At 35.5% G+C, this 24185-nt stretch overlaps 1 pseudogene; it reads left to right on the forward strand.

Moving 5' to 3' along the window:
• The first annotated feature begins 535 nt into the window (after nucleotides 1-535).
• Nucleotides 536-7645, forward strand: LOC101280104 (tubulin alpha-8 chain-like; annotated as a pseudogene).
• The last annotated feature ends 16540 nt before the right edge of the window (nucleotides 7646-24185 follow it).

Consider the following 24185-nt stretch of genomic DNA (forward strand, 5'->3'; position numbering starts at 1 on the left):
TTGTTATATGGATATTGGAATTTTTGAACAAATTCTCTGGGTTTTTTTTGTTTTTTTTACTATTTCCTTTCTTTTTTTTATTCTATTTTCTGGGAGATTTCTAGAACTTTATATTGCAAACTTTATTCTGACTTCATACGCTATCTAATCTTTTACTTTTCAAGATCACTATCTGGTGACAATAATTATAAGGTTAATTTTTTTCTGTTTTCTTCTGCATTTACACTGTCTATTCTTCCAGGATGTTTTTCTATTTCTCTCTGTGTGTGTGTGTGTGTGTGTGTGTGTGTGTATCTTTTACTGTTCAAGCTTTCCCTGATTATTTGGTGACACTTGGCTATCCATTAACAGTTAAGGATGAGGTTGAATGTGAGCCCTCTGTGGCTTAGGTATGACTTGAGGAATGGGTTTCAGTGTAGGGTGCTTGGGGAAGGAGTTCCCTGTTCCGTTAGGGCATCAACAGTTCTCAGTCACCCTTTCTCTTTAACAGTCCATTTCCTCAGAGATAAAACCTGTACTCTACTGCCCAGAAACTATGAAACTGGCTGCTATAGCATTGGGAACAGTAGAAGAAGGCAAATGTTCTTCTCCCTCCTTTGTATGTGGAGTTAATTCCTGTATTCCATATGGCACCCCTGACCTCCATTGTGCTTTCTGTCCAGGAGTCCCCCTGGTTCAGCCTCCCCAGCGAGTAATCTTCTTCTGGGTTGGGGAGGACGACTTATTTGACTATGGATGGTTGTGGGTGGTGAGTATTCTCATATAGACCTTCTGCCAATTCCTCTATCTGTAAGACACCCTTTACACTTGCTTTCATTGCTATTTGGTGCCCCCAGGTTTTGAGCCTGTTGTATATTCTGATATACAAACTATCTTCAGCTGTTTTAATTTTGTTAATTTGGTCACCATATTTTTCTTCTTTCCAGTGTCCAAACGTTATTGATATTGCTCCTCCCCAGATTAATATTCTCTATTTTTTTTTAATGAATAGCACTTACTTTGAACCAGACATTGTTATAAGTACTTTACAAAAATTGAATTATATTGTACCTGAAACAATCCTATGGGATAGGCATTTTACAGATGAAGAAACTGATACTAAGAAAAGGTTAAGTAAATTGCCCAAGTTCACAACGCTAGTAAATGGAAACCCAGGATTAAAATCTCACTCAGTGGGCTCTGGAATCCAGATTCTTCACCCCTGCTCTAACAGACTCTTAGTGGACGTGATTTAACTACACTAAAATTGCTAATAGGCACCCTTTCTCCACATTTATAAACAATAAAAAGGGGCAGACTCTTTCTATAAGTTACTCTTAACCTTATGAGTTTTTACCCATTTATCCCTTTATTGTTCAATTCCACCATGTTTAATCAGAAATCCGAATTTAATTTAAATTCTTTAAGAATATTTTAAAGATAGGCTACCTTCATATTTAAAATCTGGTGGTACTGCATATAGTTATCAGTCAACATGTCAAATCACATCAAAACTAATGAGAAATACTTGACTTCAAACTAATTCATTTGTTTCTGACCTAAAAATTTCTTTGACCTCACACTCAACATTAACCTAAAGTATTAATTGCCTGTTAAATGAGGTAGTACATCACCACCATACACACAATAGAAAGAGAGGTACAAGATTATCAATAAATTTTGTACTGACCATATCTATACTTACAGATGCTAAAATAATAAAAGGTGACAAGGATAGAAAAAAGCTACTGAGAACAGGTCAAAAGTTGGAATTTGGAATGTTCTAGTCTCAAGGGCAAAGCTGTGGTGGTTGAGGGAGTGGACCTGACCGGGGAAAAGTCCACTAAAGCCTGAAGAAAGGCAGAGTATTGTTAGGCAGCTTCTTCCTTCCCCCGTCAATATATCAGGACAATCTACAAACTGGGAGAAAATATTTTCAAATGATGTGACTGACGAGGGCTTAATCTCCAAAATACACAAACAGCTCATACAACTCAACAGCAAAATAAAACCAAACAACCCATTTGAAGAATGGGCAGAAGACCTTAATAGACATTTCTCCAAAGAAGACATACTGATGGTCACTAGGCATAAGAGAAGCTCAACGTCACTAATTAAATTATTAGAGAAAGGTAAATCAAAGCTACAATGAGGCACCACCTCACACCAGTCAGAATGGCCATCATTAAAAACTTTACAAATAACAAATGCTGGAGACGGTGTGGAGTAAAGGAAACCCTCCTACACTGTTGGTGGGAATGTAAGTTGGTACAAACACTATGGAGAACAGTACAGAGGTTCCTTAAAAAACTAAAAACAGAGCTACCATATGACCCAGCAATCCCACTCCTGGGCATATACCTGGAGAAAACCATAATTCAAAAAGATACATGCACCCCTAAGTGCATAGCAGCACTATTCACAATAGCCAAGACGTGGAAACAACATAAATGTCCATCACAGATGAATGGGTAAAGAAAATGTGGTACATATATACAATGGAATATTACTCAGTAATAAAAAAGAACAAAATAATGCCATTTGCAGCAACATGGGTGCAACTAGAGATTATCAAAACTAAGTGAAGTAAGTCAGAAAGAGAAAGACAAATACCATATGATATCACTTATATATGGAATCTAAAATATGGCACAAATGAACCTAACAGAAACAAACTCACAGACATAGAAAACAGACTTGTGGGAGCCAAGGCAGGGGGTGGAGGGGAGGGAGAAAGATGGACTGGGAGTTTGGGGTTAGTGGATGCAAACTATTACACTTAGAATGGATAAACAGCAAGGTCCTACTGTAGCACAGAGGGAAATATAACCAATCTCCTGGGATAAACCATAATGGAAAAGATTATAAAAAAGAATGTATATATGTGTATAACTGAGTCACTTTGTGGTACAGCAGAAATTAGCACAACATTGTAAATAAGTATACTTAAATTAAAAAAAAATAGAGAGAAAAATACTTCAGGGCTCTGCCTCCCTGCACCAGGAGTCCAGGCAAGCCCCTCTGCTCAGAGCCCCCCTGGGGCAGGGACTCCAGTGAGAACATGGCTTCCTCCCCAGGATCTTCTGGAAAAGGATCACAGAGAATGTAGCTGTTTTCAAAACACACCTGATATTAGTATGAATATCAGACCAGAATATATTTGGAAAGCACACAGAATGGTTTTGAAGAAAAAGTCTTGCCAATAATTTTTAGCATAAATTATATAATCCATTGACTTATTCCACACCAAAATCTGAAGATATTTGTATTATGTCATCACACAAACAGATGCAACTTAAAACATTCCAAAAATAATCATTTGGGATTTTGTCTGGGATTGCGTTAAAGTAATTGGGAGTATAATTGCTTTACAATGGTATGTTAGTTTCAGCTTCACAACAAAATGAATCAGTTATACATATACATATATTCCCATATCTCTTCCCGCTTGCGTCTCCCTCCCTCCCACCCTCCCTATCCCACCCCTCCAGGCGGTCACAAAGCACCGAGCTGATCTCCCTGTGCTATGCGGCTGCTTCCCACTAGCTACCTACGTTACGTTTGGTAAAGTAATTGGGAGAATGAAAAGATTAACAATCTTGAGACTTCTCAGTCAGGAATGTGAAAACAAGAAGATATGAATTGGCATGACTTGGTTTTTGCACATTCTTTTCCTGAAAAATTATTTCTTCAACCAAAGCCTAATAGAGCAAGGGAATGGCTTGAAACGGTCTGGAAGCGAATTTGGATAGTGAAGAAATAATAGAAATGGATGTATTAATTGGAGATGATCCTTTTCCACCTGACAAACAGAAGAATCAAAATCATTTAGATCAGTAACCAGCCATAAATCTCCATTTCTTAAGACTATTTTTAGGTTTTTGCCTGAAGAAATTGAATATTATTTCTAAGAAACAGACTTCAGATATCTTGATATAAGTTGAAAGAAAATGGTGTTAATAAAAATCGGTATTCTTAAAAATGTGGACGTTTCCTTCATGAGAAACTTTTCAATAATGCACATAGCTTAGATTATTATGATACTTTTTGAAGATAATACAAAAAATTTCCACTAGAAAGTGAGTTTTCCCAACTTAATAATATTTTGCAATATTCGCATCAACTTTTTAGAATTATAATGGTCCAGGGAGAATTTAAATTAAGTACATAATATTCCCTAATCCACTTCCCTTCTCTTTTACTATGCCTCTCCCACCCCCCACCCAAGAATGAACCATTAATATAACTCAGTAGTTATTACTTCTATGCATATTTGATAATTACATTTCTGTTGAAAGTTTTTATACTTTATAGAAAATACATATATTCCTCTCTATATTTTTATTCAACAAAACAAGTATTGTCCGAATTGCTCTAGTTTGATTATTTTCATTATTGTCCAGTTCCATTGATCGAATATAGCAAAATCTATTATGCATGCTCAAATTGCTAGATATTTCTATTATTTTAATATATGCATTACTACAAACAATATTGTGATGAACATTCCTACATCTGCCTTTTTGTATACATGGATGTGAAATTCTCCAGGGCAGGGTTTCTCAATCTTGGCGCTATTGACATTTTGGACAGGATAATTCTTTGTTGTTGCAGTCAGAAGTGAGGAACTACCCTGTGCACTGTAGGATATTTAGTAGCATCCCTGGCCTCCACCCATTAGAAGCCAATGGTGGTCCCTATTTTATGATTAACAAAAGTCTCCAGACATTGCCAACTGTCCCCTGGGAGACAAAATCATCCCTGAATAAAAAAACCACTGCTCTAAACTCTACACATTTAAGTCTCATTGCTATTTTATAGACTATACATATCTTCAGTTTTACTAAATATTGCCAAATTGTCCTACAAAATAACTGTAGTAATTTTCTTTGCAGTCAGTAGATGATCCATTAGATCATTTTTTATTTACTAGATTTTTATTATGAAATATTTCTAACATACAAATAATAGTTATAATGCAGATGTAAGATGGCAATAAAAATTAACACCATGTATTCTCAACTTGGTTTAAGAAACAGAACATCAAAATATCTTAGAAGCCCACATGTCCCTATCCTGAAGCTACCCTTCTCTTTCTCACTTCTCTTTCCAGCAGAGCTAACCACTGCCTTGATTTGTTTATTCATTATTCCTTTTCTTCTCACACCACATATAAGCACACATCTAAATATGATGTTGTTTTTCATGTTTTCATATACTTTTCAGTTTTACACACATGAAATCATATTTCTATAAGTTGGTTGTTTTGTGTTTGTTCAACCTCATGATTTTGGTTCATCATTATAATTTTGAATTTTATTAATGCTCATGTAGATAACTGTAATCTATTCACAGGTAAAATATACAATTACAAACCTTTTGTATTATGGTCTCCAGAATACTAATAAAATAAAAATTCAACCTGACTTATCATTTATTTTTTTCAACACTTTTCAATTTTTTAATACCCCAAGACCCACATTTACTTTCCATGGTTACAAATGTAGATCTCCCATAAGCACAGATTAAGGCACTTCATAAAAATCAAAGCTGAAAGACAATAGCCAGTGGTGTAAGTAAAAATAAGAATACTTTAAATGTGATCTATAGAATGTACATATACCTTACAAATGCATGTTATATAATTAAAACTATTTAAAATATTGTAAGCATATAGATAAGGATTAGAAGAAACTTCAGAAAAAATTAAAATAGCTAGATTGAGGAGAAAAAATTTCAGGTAAAGTTGTTTTAAAAAAATGTTTCACTGTTACAATGCTGTTTACATGACATTTTAAACTATTCATATCCAAGGGATCTCAAAGGAAAAAGGATGACCCTTGCTGACAGGACAGCATGCACTTCAAGACTTATTATGTGAAGATAAACCGTAATTAAGCACATTGCTGTCTCAACATCTTTGGACTGCTCTACTAGGAATTATTATCAGCTCCACAGCTCTTCTTTTTCTATCGAAAATATACAGTTTTTGCATCATTCAGTGAACTTATTTCCTTCTATGTGCCAGGCACTGTGCTAGACATCAGAGACGGATCATAAACAAAGCAGATATACTCCTGGCATTAAATAGACACTAAATGAATACTGCACAGCTTCCTTGACCATAGGGGGAATAAAGCCATGTACCATTGGAAGGGAATAAATCTAGAAAAAGTAAGATGCAACAAAACTGATGTATTTATTTTCTTCAGAATGTGTCTTATTTCCTGCAGGATCAAGAGGAATAAATGAGTTAAGTATCAGTTTTCAGAGCACAAAGTAATTTGATTCAATTTGAATGTAAGGACAGGGACATTGTTTTGTTCGCCACTGTATCCCCAATGCACAGTGTGGAACTTGGAACACAGTAGATGTTTAAAAACTATGTTAAAAGGAGCACTTCCAGGATAATGGAGTAATTAAGGACCTCCAAAAATCAGCTGTCTATAAAAACAGTGATAAAACTGGCAAAAAAAAGTCATAATTGACTTTTTCAGAAATATGGAAATTAACCAACAATCCCAGGAGTGCTTACTCTAGAAGAATGCCTAAATCTCAGTAAGAACATGCTCTGTAGAGTTGTAAATTGCACTGTTCCCTTCCCTCTCTCCCCAGCCCCATAGATCCTCAAAAAGCAACAGCAGCCTTGGAATCACAGTAGATGTGAAAAATGGCATTCTAGAAGCAAATGGAGGGGACAAAATGGGCTAAAAGTTCTTGCCCTAAAAATCCCATCCACAGAGAATTATCTTTTTTGACCTGGCTGGAAACATTTTGGGAAAGCTCCATTCACAGGGCTTGTCGTCATTTGACCAGACTCAGGGCTTACTCAGTGAGGAAAAGTCCAGTCACAAGGCATTTGTGGAAAACAATCAATAAGCACCATTTCATACCACAGCTAATAAGGCAGCAAAACTAACTGGGGCAAACAAGAGGTTGCCCCCCCCCAAAAAAAAAATAGAAGACCACATAAATGTGCAGGGCAGTGAACATACATAAGAAAGACCAGAAAAGGCTGTAATCTCTGACCACTGACTGACATTGAGGGTCTGTGAAAGCAGAAATTGCAAGCTAAGTCGCAGCTTACTAGGGCACCGGGCTTCAGAGTTTCTGGATCTTCCATAGGTTTGACATATTGTACTGGCTCAGGCTTCAACTCACTGCTTATGGAGCAGCTTTCTGTTGACTATGGCAAGAAAGGCAAGCTGGAGTTTGACGTCTCTTCAGCCTCCCAACTATCTACAGCAGTTGTAGATCATCATATAACTCCATCTTGACCAACCACTCCATCCAGGAGCATTTGATTATCACTACATGGTAGACAAGGAGGCCATCTTTGATATCTGCCACTGCAACCTGGACACAGCATCCTACCTACACAAACTTCAGCTGGCTCATTGGCCAGACTGTGTCCTTCATCACTGCCTCCCTGCATTTTGATGGTGCCCTCAAAGTGGACCTTGAGAAGTTCCAGACCAATCTGGTACCCTACTCCCACATCCACTTTTACCGGGTGACCTACTCATCCACTGTCTCAGCTGAGAAGGCTTGCCACAAGCAGCTCTCAGTGGCACTGAAGCATGCACCAGCACACCCACAAAGACTTTCATCAAAGAAGCGACTTACTGATTCAATCTATTTAAGGAAACCTCTGTCCAATCATTAGGAAACACAAAGTTAACTTAGCAGACTGTGGTGTCCACACATGACAAAGAACACAAATTTTAGGAAATTAGTCCAGGCAATTCACTAAACAAAGAGCAATAATAACAAGTAGCAGCAATGAGAAAACTCTGGAGTTCTGTTATTTTAAATGTCCAGTTTTCAAAACAACAAAATTACAAGACACACACAAACAGGAAAATGTGGCTCATACACAGGAAAAAATGCAGTCAATAGAAACTGTCCCTGAATAAGCCCAGATGTGGACTAGACAGGCAAAAACTTTAAATTACCTATTGTAAACAGATTCAAAATTAAGTATATTCCCAATATATTCAAAAGTAAAGAAAAAAATGTATAAAGAATTAAAGGAAAGTATGAGAAAAATATCATGAAGTAGTATCAATTAAGAGTAGGAAGTATGTAAAAGAACAAAATAGAAATTCTGATGGCAAAAATACAATTAATATAATACAAAATTTAGTAAAAAAGCTTGAGTTGCACAAAAAAAGAATTAATTTAAAACTGGGTCAATTGAGATTATCTAGTCTAAAGAGAAAAAGGATGAAGACAAATTACCAGAGCCTAAGACTAGTGGTATACTGTCAAGCATACCAACATAGACATAATGGGAATTCCATAATGCGAGGGGAGAAAGAAAGGGACAGGAAGAATTATTTAAGAAATAATGACCAAAACTTCCCAAAAATGATTCAAATTAATCTACACACTTAAGAAGTTCAATGCACTCCAATTAGGATAACCTTAGAGAGATCCAAACCTAGGCACATGATAATTAAACTATTAAAAGACAAAGACAAAATAAGAGAATCTTGAAAGCATCAAGAGAAATGTGACTCCACACATAAAAAGGATTCTCGGTAATATTAGCACCTGTTCAAAGACACAAAATAGGTTGAAAGTAAAATGATAAAAAAAGATACTCTTTGCAAACAGTAACCAAAAGAGAGCTGAATACTAATATTATGCAAAATAGACCTGAAGACTAAGAGGTTTTTTGCAATAAAAAGAACATTTTATAATGATAGAAGTCCCATCAGGAGCATAACAATTATAAAAATGTGTTTTGGGGACTTCCCTAGTGGTCCAGTGGTTGAGAATCCGTCTTGCAATGTGGGAGATGCCGGTTCGATCCCTGATCAGGGAGCTAAGATCCCATATGCCGCAGGGCAACCTGCACCACAACTGATGAGTCCAGGTGCTCTGGAGCCTGCACTACAACTAGAGAGAAGGCCATGCACCACAACAAAAGATCCTGCATGCAGCAACTAAGACCTGATGCATCCAAAACATAAATATTTTTTAAAATTTGCTTATATATATGTGTATATATATATATATATATATATATATATATTTTTTTTTTTTTTTTTGCAGTACGCGGTCCTCTCACTATTGTGTCCTGTCCCATTGTGGAGCACAGGCTCTGGACGCGCAGGCTCAGTGGCCATGGCTCACGGGCCTAGTCACTCCAAGGCATGTGGGATCTTCCTGGACCAGGGCACGAACCCATGTCCCCTGCATCGGCAGGCGGACTCTCAACCACTGCGCCACCAGGGAAGCCCTGCTATTATATTTTTATAAAATATAGCAGCACGCTTTTGATAATAGAACCCCAAAATACATGAAGCAAAATCTGACAGATTTGAAGGGAGAAATTAAAAATTAATAATAGAGGCTTCAAAATTCTACCTACAATAATAAAAAGAACTACATAGAAGATCAGCATGGAAATAGAACACTTGAACAACATTAAGAACCAATTAGACTTAATACACATCTAGAGAACACTCCACCTTAAAAAAACAAACAAAAAAAAAAACCCCAAAAATACACATTCTTCTCCTCGAGTGCACATGGACTGTCCTGCAGAACAGGTCATAAAACAAACTTAAATGTAAAAGTTTCAAATCATAAACAGTGTGTTCTCCAAACCACAACATAATTATAACAAAATCAATAATAGAAGAAATTTGAGAAATTCCATGAATATATGGAAATTAAACAATGTATTCCCAGAAAACACAATGGATCAAAAATACTCAGAAAAGAAATTAGAAAATATTTTGAGATTAATTAAAATGAAAATACGACACACCAAAACCTACTGGATGCAGCTAAATCTATGTTAACACGTCCAGCTATAAATGCCTATATTAAAAAAGAAGATCTCAAATCCCTGATCTTCCATGTTAGAAAACTAAACAAAAAAGAAAGGAAAACCAAACCCAAAGTAAGAAGAAGGAAATAATTGCGATTAGAACAGAAATAAATGAAATTTTAAAAAACCAGGAAAATCAAGGGAGATAAAGAAAAAAAGTGAAACAACCTATCTGATGTCAAAACTTACTACAAAGTTACAGTCATCAAGACAGTATAAGTCAGAAAAAGAGAAACAAATACTGTAAGCTAACACATATATATGGAATCTAAAAGAAAAAAAAAGTGGTCATGAAGAACCTAGGGACAAGACGGGAATAAAAATGAAGACCTACTAGAGAAAGGACTTGAGGGTATGGGAAGGAGGAAGGGTAAGCTGGGACAAAGTGAGAGAGTGGCATGAACATATATACACTACCAAACGTAAAATAGATAGCTAGTGGGAAGCAGCCGCATAGCACAGGGAGATCAGCTTGGTGCTTTGTGACCACCTAGAGGGGTGGGATAGGGAGGGTGGGAGGGAGGGAGATGCAAGAGGGAAGAGGTATGGGGACATATGTATATGTATAACTGATTCACTTTGTTATAAAGCTGAAACCAACACACCATTGTAAAGCAATTATACTCCAATAAAAAATAAAATAAAAAATTTTCAAAAAAGTATATAGTATTCACATATAAATAAATATACAGACCAATGAGATAGAATTGAGAATCCAGAGCCCTTATATTTATGGTCGATTGTCAACAAGGTTGCCAAATCAATTAAATAAAGAAAAGAATAGTCTTTAACAAACAGTGTTGGAACAAAGAAATATTCACATGTACAAGAATAAAGGTGGACCCCTATTTCACACCATATATAGACATTAACTAAAAGTGGTTCATAGACCTAAACATAAAAGCTTGAACTATAAAATTCTTAGAAAAAAACAAGTAAATCTTTGTGACTGTGACTAATCTTCAGAGACACTTACTGTCATCTTTTTTTAACATCTTTATTGTAGTATAATAAAGATATACAGAATGCCAACAAACACATGAAAGAATGCTCAACATCATTAATCATTAGAGAAATGCAAATCAAAACTACAATGAGATATCATCTCACACCAGTCAGAATGGCCATCATCAAAAATCTACAAACAATAAATGTTGGAAAGGGTGTAGATAAAAGGGAACCTTCTTGCACTGTTGGTGGGAAAGTAAATTGATATAGCCACTATGGAGAACAGTGTGGAGGTTCCTTAAAAAAATATAGAATTACCATACAACACAGCAATCCAACTACTTGTCATATACCCTGAGAAAACTATAATTCAGAAAGAGTCATGTACCAAAATGTTCATTGCACCTCTATTAACATTACCAGGACATGGAAGCAACCTAAGCGTCCAACAAGAGACGAATGGATAAAGAAGAAGTGGTACATATATACAATGGAATATTACTCAGCCATAAAAAGAAACGAAATTGAGTTATTTGAAGTGAGGTGGGTGGACCTAGAGTCGGTCATACACAGTGAAGTACGTCAGAAAGAGAAAAACAAATACCGTATGCTAACACATATACATGGAATTTAAATACACACACACACACACACACACACACACACGTCTATTTTGGTCTTCTGCCCATTTTTGGATTGGGTGGTTTGTTTTTTTGATATTGAGCTGCATGAGCTGCTTGTAAATTTTGGAGATTAATCCTTTGTCAGCTGCTTCATTTGCAAATATTTTCTCCCATTCTGAGGGTTGTCTTTTTGTTTTGTTTATGGTTTCCTTTGCTGTTCAAAAGCTTTGAAGTTTCATTAGGTCCCATTTGTTTATTTTTGTTTTTATTTCCATTCCTCTAGGAGGTGGGTCAAAAAAGATCTTGCTGTGATTTATGTCATAGAGTGTTCTGCATATGTTTTCCTCTAAGAGTTTGATATTTTCTGGCCTTACATTTAGGTCTTTAATCCATTTTGAGCTTATTTTTGTGTGTGGTGTTAGGGAGTGTTCTAATTTCATTCTTTTACATGTAGCTGTCCAGTTTTCCTAGCACCATTTATTGAAGAGGCTGTCTTTTCTCCTGATACAGATTGCATTGAATCTGTAGATTGTTTGGGGCAGTATAGTCATTTTCACAATGTTAATTCTTCCAATCCAAGAACATGGTATATCTCTCCATCTGTTGGTGTCATCTTTAATTTCTTTCATCAGTATCTTATAATTTTCTGCATGCAGGTCTTTTGTATCCTTAGGTAGGTTTATTCCTAGATATTTATTCTTTTTGTTGCAATGGTAAATGGCAGTGTTTTCTTAATTTCACTATCAGAATTTTCATCATTAGTGTAAAGGAATGCAAGTCATTTCTGTACAGTAATTTTGTATCCTGCTACTTTACCAAATGCATTGATTAGCTCTAGTAGTTTTCTGGTAGCATCTTTAGGATTCTCTATGTATAGTATCATGTCATCTGCAAACAGTGACAGCTTTACTTCTTCTTTTCTGATTTGGATTCCTTTTATTTCTTTTTCTTCTCTGATTGCTGTGGCTAAAACTTCCAAAACTATGTTGAATAATAGCGGTGAAAGTGAGCAACCTTTTCTTCTTCCTGATCTTAGTGGAAATGGTTTCAGTTTTTCACCATTGAGGATTATGTTGGCTGTGGGTTTATCATATATGGCCTTTATTCTGTTGAGGAAAGTTCCCTCTGCCTACTTTCTGGAGGGGTTTTATCATAAATGAGTGTTGAATTTTGTCAAAAGCTTTTTCTGCATCTATTGAGATAATCATATGGTTTTTCTCCTTCAATTTGTTAAGATGGTGTATCACATTGATTGATTTGCGTATATTGAAGAATCCTTGCAAGCCTGCGATAAACCCCACTTGATCATAGTGTATGATCCTTTAAATGTGCTGTTGATTCTGTTTGCTAGTATTTTGTTGAAGATTTTTGCATCTGTGTTCATCATTGATATTGGCCTGTAGTTTTCATTCTTTGTGACATCTTTGTCTGCTTTTGGTATCAGGGTGATGGTGGCCTCGTAGAATGAGTTTGGGAGTTTTCCCCACTCTGCTATATTTTGGAAGAGTTTGAGAAGGATAGGTGTTAGCTCTTCTCTAAATGTTTGATAGAATTCACCTGTAAAGCCATCTGGTCCTGGGCTTTTGTTTGTTGGACAATTTTAATCACAGTTTCAATTTCAGTGCTTGTGATTGGTCTGTTCATATTTTCTATTTCTTCCTGGTTTAATCTCAGAAGGTTGTGCTTCTCTAAGAATTTGTCCTTTTTTTTTCAGGTTGTCCATTTTATTGGCATATAGTTGCTTACAGTAATCTCTCATGATCTTTTGTATTTCTGCAGTGTCAGTTGTTACTTCCCCTTTTTCATTTCTAATTCTATTGATTTCAGTCTTCTTTTTTTCTTGATGAGTCTGGCTAATGATTTATCAATTTTATCTTCTCAAAGATCCAGCTTTTAGTTTTATTGATCTTCGCTATAATTTTCTTCATTTCTTTTTCATTTATTTCCGATCTGATTTTTATGATTTCTTTCCTTTGCTAACTTTGGGGGTTTTTTTGTTCCTCTTTCTCTAATTGTTTTAGGTGTATGATTAGGTTGTTTATTTGATATGTTTCTTGCTTCTTAAGGTAGGATTGTATTGCTATAAACTTCCCTCTTAGAACTGTTTTTGCTGCATCCCATAGGTTTTGGGTCTTCGTGTTTTCATTGTCTTATTTTCTAGGTATTTTTTGATTTCCTCTTTGAGTTCTTCAGTGATCTCTTGGTTATTAAGTAGTGTATTGCTTAGTCTTCATGAGTTTGTATTTTTTACAGAGTTTTTCCTGTATTTGATATCTAGTCTCATAGCATTGTGGTCAGAAAAGATACTTGATATGATTTCAATTTTCTTAAGTTTACCAAGGCTTGATTTGTGACCCAAGTTATGATCTATCCTGGAGAGTGTTCCATAAGCACTCGAGAAGAATGTGTATTCTGTTGTTTTTGGATGGAATACCCTATAAATATCAGTTAAGTTGATCTTGTTCAATGTATCATTTAAAGCTTGTGTTTTCTTATTTATTTTCATTTTGGATGATCTGTCCATTGGTGAAAGTGGTGTGTTAAAGTTATGGCTGTTAGTATTTGCCTTATGTATTGAGGTGCTCCTATGTTGGCTGCATAAATATTTACAATTGTTACATCTTCTTCTTGGATTGATCCCTTGATCATTATGTAGTGTCCGTCTTTGTCTCTTGTAATAGTCTTTGTTTGAAAGTCTATTTTGTCTGATATGAGAATTGCTACTCTAGCTTTCTTTTGATTTCCATTTGCATCGAATATCTTTTTCCATCCCCTCACTTTCAGTCTGCATGTGTCCCTAGGTATGAAGTGGGTCTCTTGTAGACAGCATGTATATGGGTCTTGTTTTTTTATCCATTCAGCCAGTATGTATTTTGGTTGGAGCATTTAATCCATTTACATTGAAGGTAATTATCGATATGTATGTTCCCATTCCCATTTTCTTAATCGTTTTGGGGTTTTTATTGTAGGTGTTTTCCTTCTCTTGTGTTTCCTGCCTAGAGAAGTTCCTTTAGCATTTGTTGTAAAGCTGGTTTGGTGGTGGTGAACTCTCTTAGATTTTGCTTGCCTGTTAGGGTTTAATTTTTCCCTCAAATCTGCATGAGATCCTTGCAGGGTAGAGTAATCTTGGTTGTAGGTTTTTCTCCTCCATCACTTTAAATATGTCCTACCACTCCCTTCTGACTTGTAGAGTTTCTACTGAAAGATCAGCTGTTAACCTTATGGGGATTCCCTCATGTGTTATTTGTTGTTTTTCCCTTGCTGCTTTTAACGTTTTCTTTGCATTTAATTTTTGATAGTTTGATTAATATGTGTCCTGGCATATCTCTCCTTGGATTTATCCTGTATGGGACTCTGTGCTTCCTGGACTTGATTAACTATTTCCTTTCCCATATTAGGGAAGTTTTCAACTGTAATCTCTCCACATATTTTCTCAGTCCCTTTCTTTTTCTCTTCTTCTTCTGGGACCCCTGTAATTCGAATGTTCTTGTGTTTAATGTGCCAGAGGTCTCTGAGACTGTCCTCAATTCTTTTCATTCTTTTTTCTTTATTCTGCTCTACAGTAGTTATTTCTAATATTTTATCTTCCAAGTCATGTATCCATTCTTCTACCTTAGTTATTCTGCTATTTATCCCTTCTAGAGAATTTTTAATTTCATTTATTGTGTTGTTCATCGTTGTTTGTTTCCTCTTTAGTTCTTCTAGGTCCTTGTTAAATGTTTCTTGCATTTTCTCCATTCTATTTCCAAGATTTTGGATCATCTTTACTATCATTATTCTGAATTCTTTTTCAGGTAGACTGCCTATTTCCTCTTCATTTTTTAGGTCTGGTGGATTTTTGTCTTGTTCCTTCATCTGCTGCTGTGTGTTTGTTTATCTTCTCATTTTGCTTAACTTACTGTGTTTGCGGTCTCCTTTTCACAGGCTGCAGGTTTGTAGTTCCCGTTGTTTTTGGTGTCTGTCCCCAGTGGCTATGTTGCTTCAGTGGGTTGTGTAGGCTTCCTGGTGGAGGGGACTAGTGCCTATGCTCTGTTGGATGAGGCTGGATCTTGTCTTTCTGGTGGGCAAGTCCACATCTGGTGGTGTGTTTTGGGGGTATCTGTGGCCTTTTTATGATTTTAGGCAGCCTCTCATCTAATGGATGGGGTTGTGTTCCTGTCTTGCTCGTTGTTTGGCATTGTAGCTTGCTGGTCGTTGAGTGGAGCTGGGTCTTGGCATTGAGATGAACATCTCTGAGAGATTTTTGTCATTTGATATTATGTGCAGCTGAGAGGTCTCTTGTGGACTAGTTTCCTGGACTTGGCTCTCCCACCTCAGAGGCACAGCCCTGATGCCTGGCTGGAGTACTAAGAGCCTGTCATCCACACAGACATGTGGCTGTACGTAGGAGGCCTCAGTTCCTTGCCACATGGATCTCTCTTAGGGTTGTTTGAGTGTCCTCATGATATGGCAGCTGGCTTACCCCAGGATGAATGATCCGGCCCGTGGTCCCCAGGACTGTTGCAGCTTCGGCTGCTGGGGCCCCTCCATAGCCAGCAGCCTCAGTGAGGCCACCCTCCCCTTGAGCTCTGGGGCAGTTCAGTGACAGTGGAGGGAAGAGACCCCAAGTCAGGAGTTCTCTTACTGTCATCTTACTAAGTTTTCAGTTACTTGCCCAAGACATCAAGCTAATTAGTTATATAATTAAAGGCAAAAACTCCAAAGCTTAAGATCTTTCAATTGGAGCACACTGCCTTCAAAGGGATTTAAAAAAAAAAAAGGCAAAAGATCTACTTTTACTAGAGTCGAGCATGGTTAAAATAAAGCATCACTATTTAAACTTAAATCACTTGACATTGTTTAATTTTTGAGGAAAAATAAATTGTCATTTACCTTCAACCTTTTAATTTGATAATTGGTGCCTCATCTCTATTATTCCTTTCTTCTACACATTTCTGTCTCCTGATATGCTAAATTTCTGACCATTATTTCTTCATTATAGCTTTGCATGTGTGATTCTTTGCTTAGAATGGCTCTGCTGTTTCCTTCAACTTCAGAAATATTATTTATCCTTCTTGATGTAGTTTGCGGGTTACCTCTCTGGGAAATAGTTTCTCTTCCTTAGTCAGAAAGAAGTAGACCCTACTGTCTATTTCCACAGTATTTTCTGTAGCCCTGGTTTTCCTTCATATTAACATTGCTTATTTACCCCTCTCCTCTACAGTGAGCAGGTGGAGCGTATTGCTTGACCTTATAATACTTTTTACCTGTCAGTGTCCAGTATATAGCAGCAATACAATAACATTTTGTTGAAAGCAAAAACAATCCCATATTTACTAAATTTAGTAAGACTACTGCAGCATTTTAAAAAGCTATTTCCCAGCATATGCCTACCCAGATTGCATACATTCAACGTGGAGGAGAATACAAGGACAGAGTCTGTTTTGTACAAAGTCACATAAATAGAACACTGCTTACTAAATCAAAAAAATACATAAGCATTCACCTTAAATTGAATGATGACTGATAGTGTTCAGAGGCAAAGACTTTACTAACAAAACATCTTTAGTTATTTTAGCCTTCATTTATTAGTGCAGTGTCTTTGAACATAAGTTTCAAAAATTAAAATATAAAAATATTTTCGTAGTCATAAAAAAGAATGAAATTTTGATATATGCTATAATATGCATAGAACTTGAGAACATTACTCTTAGTGAAATAAGCCCAACACAGAAGGACAAATATCATATGATTCCATTTATATGAAGTTCCTAAAATAGGCAAATTCATAAATATAGAAAGTAGAACAGCAAGCAGGAAGGGTGAGCTACTGTCTGTTAAGTACAGAGTTTTAGTTGGAGATGATGAAAATGGTTTGGATATAAATAGTCCTGGGGTTGCACAACACTGTGAATGTATTTAATGCCAATGAATTGTACACTTACAAAAAGTAAAAATGATAAATATTACATTATATATATTTTACCACAATAATAAAAAGAATAAGACAAAATGAAACAATTTTGATAAACAAAAGTAGTCAAAAGGTAAGTTATAATCCCCTCATCTAAAGAAAACTAGTTACATTTTGACATAAAAATTTTTTCTGTACCTTTATAGATTTAATAAGAAAATGGAAATATACACTGTATATGAATTTTTATTAAACATTTTTCCAAGTCATTGAAAAAAGTAAGGTTAATAATGACATATTCAGACTAGGTGGTATCAGCAGACCTGCACCATAGGAAATGTTAAAGGAAGTTCTTCAGGTAGAAGGAAAATAACACATGATTAAAACTCTGGATCCACACAAAAGGAATGAAGAGTGTCAGTAAAGGTAAATATGTGGGTAAATATGAAAGAGTTGTCCTCTCAGTTTTTCTCGTTAAACTCAAGAACTCACTTTGAATATGTAAAACCAAAAATGTATAAAACTAACCCAACAAAAATGTATTTTTCTATAGCTTTTCATATTTAACTTTTTGTCATTTTGTGTTAGACATACATTATGAGAAACTTATTTTTAAGTTTAAAAGCTTTACTGAACATAGACACAAAAATACTCAACAAGATACTAGCAAACCAAATCCAAAAATACATTAAAAGGATCCTACACCATGATCAAGTGGGATTTACCCCAGGGGTACAATGATTCTTTGATATCTGCAAATCAGTGTGATACACCACATTAACAAACTGAAGAATAAAAACCATATGATTATCTCAAAAGATGCAGAAAAAGCTTTTGACAAAATTCAACACCAATTTATGATAAAAGCTCTCCAGAAAGTGGGAATAGAAGGAACTTACCTCAGCATAAAGAGGCCATATATGACAAACCCACAGCTAACATGATTTTCAATGGTGAAAAGCTAAAAGCATTTCCTCTAAGATCAGGAAGAAGGCAAGGATGTCCATTTTCATCACTTTTATTCAACAAAGTTTTGGAAGTAGTAGCCTTGGCAATCAAAGAAGAAAAAGAAATAAAAGGAATCCAAATTGGAAAAGAAGAAGTAAAATTGACACTGTTTGCAGATGACATGATACTATACATAGAAAATCCTAAATGCTACCAGAAAACTACTAGAGCTCATCAATGAATTTGGTAAAGTTGCAGAACACAAAATTAATACAGAGAAATCTCTTGCATTCCTATAAACTAACAACAAAAGATCAGAAAGAGAAATTAAGGAAACAATCCTATTTACCATCGTATCAAAAAGAATAAAAATACCTAGGAATAAACTTACCTAAGGAGACAAAAGACCTCTACTCTGAAAATTTTAAGACACTGATGAAAGAAATCAGAGATGACATAAACAGATGGAAGGATATACCATGTTCTTGGATTGGAAAAATCAACATCAAATGATTATACTACTCAAGTCAATCTACAGATTCAATACAATCCCTATCAAGTTATCAGTGGTGTTTTTCACAGAATGAGAAAAAAAATGAATTTATATGGAAACACAAAAGACCCAAACAGCCAAAGCAATCCTGAGAAAGAAAAACAAAGCTGGAGGAATCAGGCTTCCTGACTTCAGACTATACTACAAAGCTACAGTCATCAAAACAGTATGGTACTGGGACTTCCCTGGCAGACCAGTGGTTAAGACTCTCTGCTTCCACTACAGGGGGCATGGGTTTGATCCCTGGTCTGGGAACTAAGATCCACATGCTGTGCAATGTGGCCAAAAAAGAAAAAGAACAGCAAACAAACAAAAAACAGTATGTACTGACACAAAAACAGAAATATAGCTCAATGGAACATAATGGAAAGCCCAGAAATAAACCCATGCACCTATAGTCAATTAATCTATGACAAAGGAGGCAAGAATATACAATGGAGAAAAGGCAGTCTCTTCATTAAGTGGTGCTTGGAAAACTGGACAGCTACACATAAAAGAATGAAATTAGAACATTCTCTAACACCATACACAAAAATAAACTCAAAATGAATCAAAGACCTAAATATAAGGCCAGATACTATAAAATCCCTAGAGGAAAACATAGGCAAAGCACTCTGACATAAATTACAGCAATATCTTTTTAGATCCACCTCCTAGAGTCATGAAAACAAAAATAAACAAATGGGATCTAATTAAACTTAAAAGCTTTTGCACAGCAAAGGAAACCATAAACAAATGAAAAGACAACCTATGGAATGGGAGAAAATAGTTGCAAAAGAAACAACCGACAAGGGATTAATCTCCAAAATACACAAACAGTTCATGCAGCTCTATGTTAATAAAAGAAACAAGTAACCCAATCAAAAAATTGGCAGAAGATCTAAATAGACATTTCTCCAAAGAAGACATACAGGTGGCCAAAAAGTACATGAAAAGATGCTCAACATCACTAGTTATCAGAGAAATGCAAATCAAAACTACAATGAGGTATCACCTCACACAGGTCAGAAATGGCCATCATCAAAATATCTGCTAACAATAAATGCTGGAGAGGGTGTGGAGAAAAGGGAACCCTCCTACACTGTTGGTGGGAATCTAAATTGGTACAACCACTATGGAGAACAGTATGGAGATGCCTTAAAAAACTAAAAATAGAACTACCATATGATCCACCAATCCCACTCCTGGGCATACATCAGGAGAAAACCATAATTCCAAAGGATACATGCACCCCAATATTCATTGCAGCACTACTTACAATAGTCAAGACATGGAAGCAACCTAAGTGTCCATTGACAGAGGAATGGATAAAGATGCGGTACATGTATACAATGGCATATTACTCAGCCATAAAAAATGAATGAAATAATGCCATTTACAGCAACATAGATGGACCTAGAGATTATCATACTAAGTGAAGTAAGTCAGAGAAAGACAGAGATCATATGATATCAAGCATATGTGGAATCTAATTCTACAAAAAAAGAGATACAAATTAACTTATTTACCAAACAGAAACAGACTTACAGATATCAAAAACAAACTTATGGTTACCAAAGGGGAAATGTGGAGAGAGGGATAAATCAGGAGCTTGGGATGAACACACACACACTACTGTATATAAGACAGATAACCAACAAGGACCTACCATATAGCACAGAGAACTCCACTCAGTATTCTGTGATAATCTATATGAGAAAAGAATCTAAAAAAAGAATGAATATATGTATTTGTATAACTGAATCATTTTGCTGTATACTTAAAACTAACAACATTGTAAATCAACTATACCCCCAATAAAATTAAAATATTTTTAAAAAGTGTATTTGTGAGATCACAAATACAATTACATTATCAAATTGTTTTTCTTAGGATCACTCTTAATTTTGAATGTGACCTACACGACCCACTCTACTAGTTTGGAGTATAAAGTATAAAGATGATTCAGTTAACCGCTTGAGGCCCTACATTTCTAAAGCTGTAAACAATTCAAGAGCCATGGTATCTCCTTGGGTCTTAACTTGCCCCTCACAATTTGTCCTAAAACCATCAAGGCAAAACTTCAACTGGCAAAATTTGAAAAAAAAAAAAAAAAAAAATCAAAGCCTTTGATTTTACTCATTTGTAAAATCTAAAATTCTGTAACCAACCTTGACATTCTGATTCTGAAGGAAAGCAGGATAAAAGTCTAATAAACCAAATAATATAATATGAAAAAAAAAAGCTTTACAGAAATGTTTCTTTTTGAAACAGGATAGATTTTAAGAGGAAATTGCAAAGTGTCTGAAATTCACTCAGTTAAAAGCAAAATTCACTTAAACATTTTGCATATACACTGTGAGACAATATTATACTGGAAAAATCTTAGGACTTTCAAAATAAAATTTCCATTTCTTACAAAAGATAAGCCCAAGTGTCCCTCACAGACACACAAAAAAGCACGTGCATACACACACACTTACACACATACACATTTACACAACTTGAATTGTAAGAGGGGATGTGAGATTCAGGGTAAAAAGGAGGGCAAAGGAATTTCGAGTCATCGGAGTCCAGAAAGATCTCTGCTTGACAACAAAGAATGAACCTATTTAGATTGTAGATAATTTTCTCTTTCCTCATGGTGGAGATCAGATGGGTATGTGTGGTATAGTGTATTAAACCAAGACACATAGGAGAAGTTGCCAAACACATCCAAATGCAACTAAATGGGATACTTTCTGTGCAACAGAATTCAACATCCCTCTTCACTGTTTCAGCCAAAACACCCCTGTTAATTTACTTCTATAATAGAGACTGGCAATCCACCCTGATAGTGATTTAGAATGGTACCCATAAATTTCCTTGCTTTCAATGCTATTTGACAGGTCTAGGACTCTTTATACTTTGATTCCAATATTGATTCAAATTATCAATCATAAATTATTTAATTGAAAAATAAAGACATTTTAACTTCATTTCTTTGTTTTACTGTGAAGAGGGTGGCAAGGTTTACATAGTCTGTATGTAAATCAACTTCACTGGCCACGAAGAAAATGTGATTAATATTACCCAAAGTAAACAAAACCCTTATGCTAACGCCTAATAATGTGGGAAATATTTGCAGCTGCTGCACAATTAGTTTTTCAAAATAATGAGCTGATAAATAGGAGTTTAAAGGATTCATCTACTTCCATTACTCTAATATCTCCCCCAACTAAAACCTAAAATCCCCACCTAAAATTCCTTGACCCAGGGAACATATTGCTATCTTTTACTCCAAAGACTGGGTCCTGGTAATATTCTAGAATCCCTTGGCAAGTGACCAGGCAATCAAGGGCTCTGGCGTTTGTCACCTAAATTGAGAAGGAATCATACATTTAAAAGGATATCTTTAGTAGGTCTGTGTCTTTATTCCCGTCTTGCCCCTAGGTTCTTTATGAATTTTTTTTTTTTAGATTCCATACGGGGAAGGGGAAGGGTAAGCTGGGACAAAGTGAGAGAGTGTCATGGACATATATATACTACCAAACGTAAAATAGATAGCTAGTAGGAAGCAGCCGCATAGCACAGGGAGATCAGCTCGGTGCTTTGTGACCACCTAGAGGGGTGGGATAGGGACGGTGGGAGGGAGATGCAAGAGGGAGGAGATATGGTGATATATCTATATGTATAACTGATTCACTTTGTTATACAGCAGAAACTAACACATCATTGTAAAGCAATTATACTCCAATAAAGATGTTTAAATAATAAAAATAAAAAATAAAAGGATATCTTTAAATAAAATTCATTCCACTCTATAAATATTTGAAGGTTGAAGACTCAACATATTAAAATTTCAACTATTTCACCAAAAATAAGGAAACAGTACTCCTCTAGCTTTCCATCAGTACCAGAACGAAAGGATATAAGATCTTCAATACCTTTCTCTCACTCTTTCAGCTAATCAGGACACAAAAAGTCATCCTCAATAACTTTGAAACATTACTTTCCTGACGAAAACAAACGCTAAATATTAGAATTGGAAGGGGTAATTTTTCTATAGAATATGTAATTTAAGATTAGTTCAGTATCCCTATTTATAAATACCTAAGTGATGGGATCTCTCAGATTCAGTGATGCAGATGAATGACTAAAAGGACAATCAAGAAATAAGCTAACTCCTTATCATCAGAATGGGGAATGAGCAGGTAAAAAACAGAATGGAAGGAGAAGCAGAAGAGTAACATGTCTCCTACCAGACAGCTACTTAGTATTATGTCACAGCCACTCAGATATACTAGGATTCTACTCTGTCTGTTTTATCTTTCAAGGATAATGATTCAATGTAACATCTGAATCTATTTCTTCTGTTATCAAAATTGTATATCTTGACTTTCTACAAATTCATTTTAAGAAATAAACCCCCCCTATATTTCCCTCCAGTTTTCCTCTTCTATATCCATCATAAAATTGTCACCTATAATACCTCTGTCATTGAAAAAGACCATATTATTTTTATTATTTTCATAACATTCATTAAACCTTCTGTACTTTTTCAGTAGTTTTACTTAATTTAAAAACTTAACAGTGATTTTAGTTATGGTTGCATAATTATTTTTCTCCACATAACTGTTCAGTATAATTCAACAGAGAGGAATGGAAGCCTGAGTCAAAACAGTTTACTTCAAAAGAAAATGTCAAAGTAATGACCTTTTAGAGACTATCTGTATTGAAATAACCTTGCAATACCATACTATAGTTTTGTTTTATACTTTGATCACAATTTTCTTGTAAAGACTTGGTGTTTTTTTCTCCTTTAAAACATTTTTATTGGTAAGGACTTTACCAGAACGCTAAGATTATGTATTTTCTTGATCATACCAAATATTATCTAAAATCTTCTTTCTTCCTAAAAATGTCCTTTATTAATCCCTCTAATTTGGGTTTAGACCTGGATTTGGCTATTATGAGTTCATTCCCTACCATATTTCTTAATATTTTCAGTGGTATTTAGGAAATAGGATGTTTTCTTATGAAATGCATGCCAGGTTCTGAAAAATGCATATTTTCCTCAGGTGGAAGATAGCTTCCAAATGATCTCTTCTAATTCCCTTCACAACTTCTGCCTTTTGCTACGAGAATGCCCTTGCTGGCAGACAGCCTTCTTGAGTGAGTCTCAAAATGGCTTGACATCACCAAGATGGCTCAAAATTGGTTCCATTTTACCTGTGCTCTTTTTACACAGAAAACTCATGAAGTTACTATGTGCTCATGTGTGTGTAAATTAGAACTCAAAATCCCACTTCTGGCAACAGCACCTTATCAGCACCTACACATGGGGGCTGCCAAGCTCCTAATGAGGACCACTGCACTCCATCAGTGTCAACATATTAGAGGTGTGTGATTTGCATATACATGAAACCTTAGCCAAAA

The sequence above is a fragment of the Orcinus orca genome, chromosome 3, assembly GCF_937001465.1.
Source record: "Orcinus orca chromosome 3, mOrcOrc1.1, whole genome shotgun sequence".
Lineage (NCBI taxonomy): Eukaryota > Metazoa > Chordata > Mammalia > Artiodactyla > Delphinidae > Orcinus > Orcinus orca.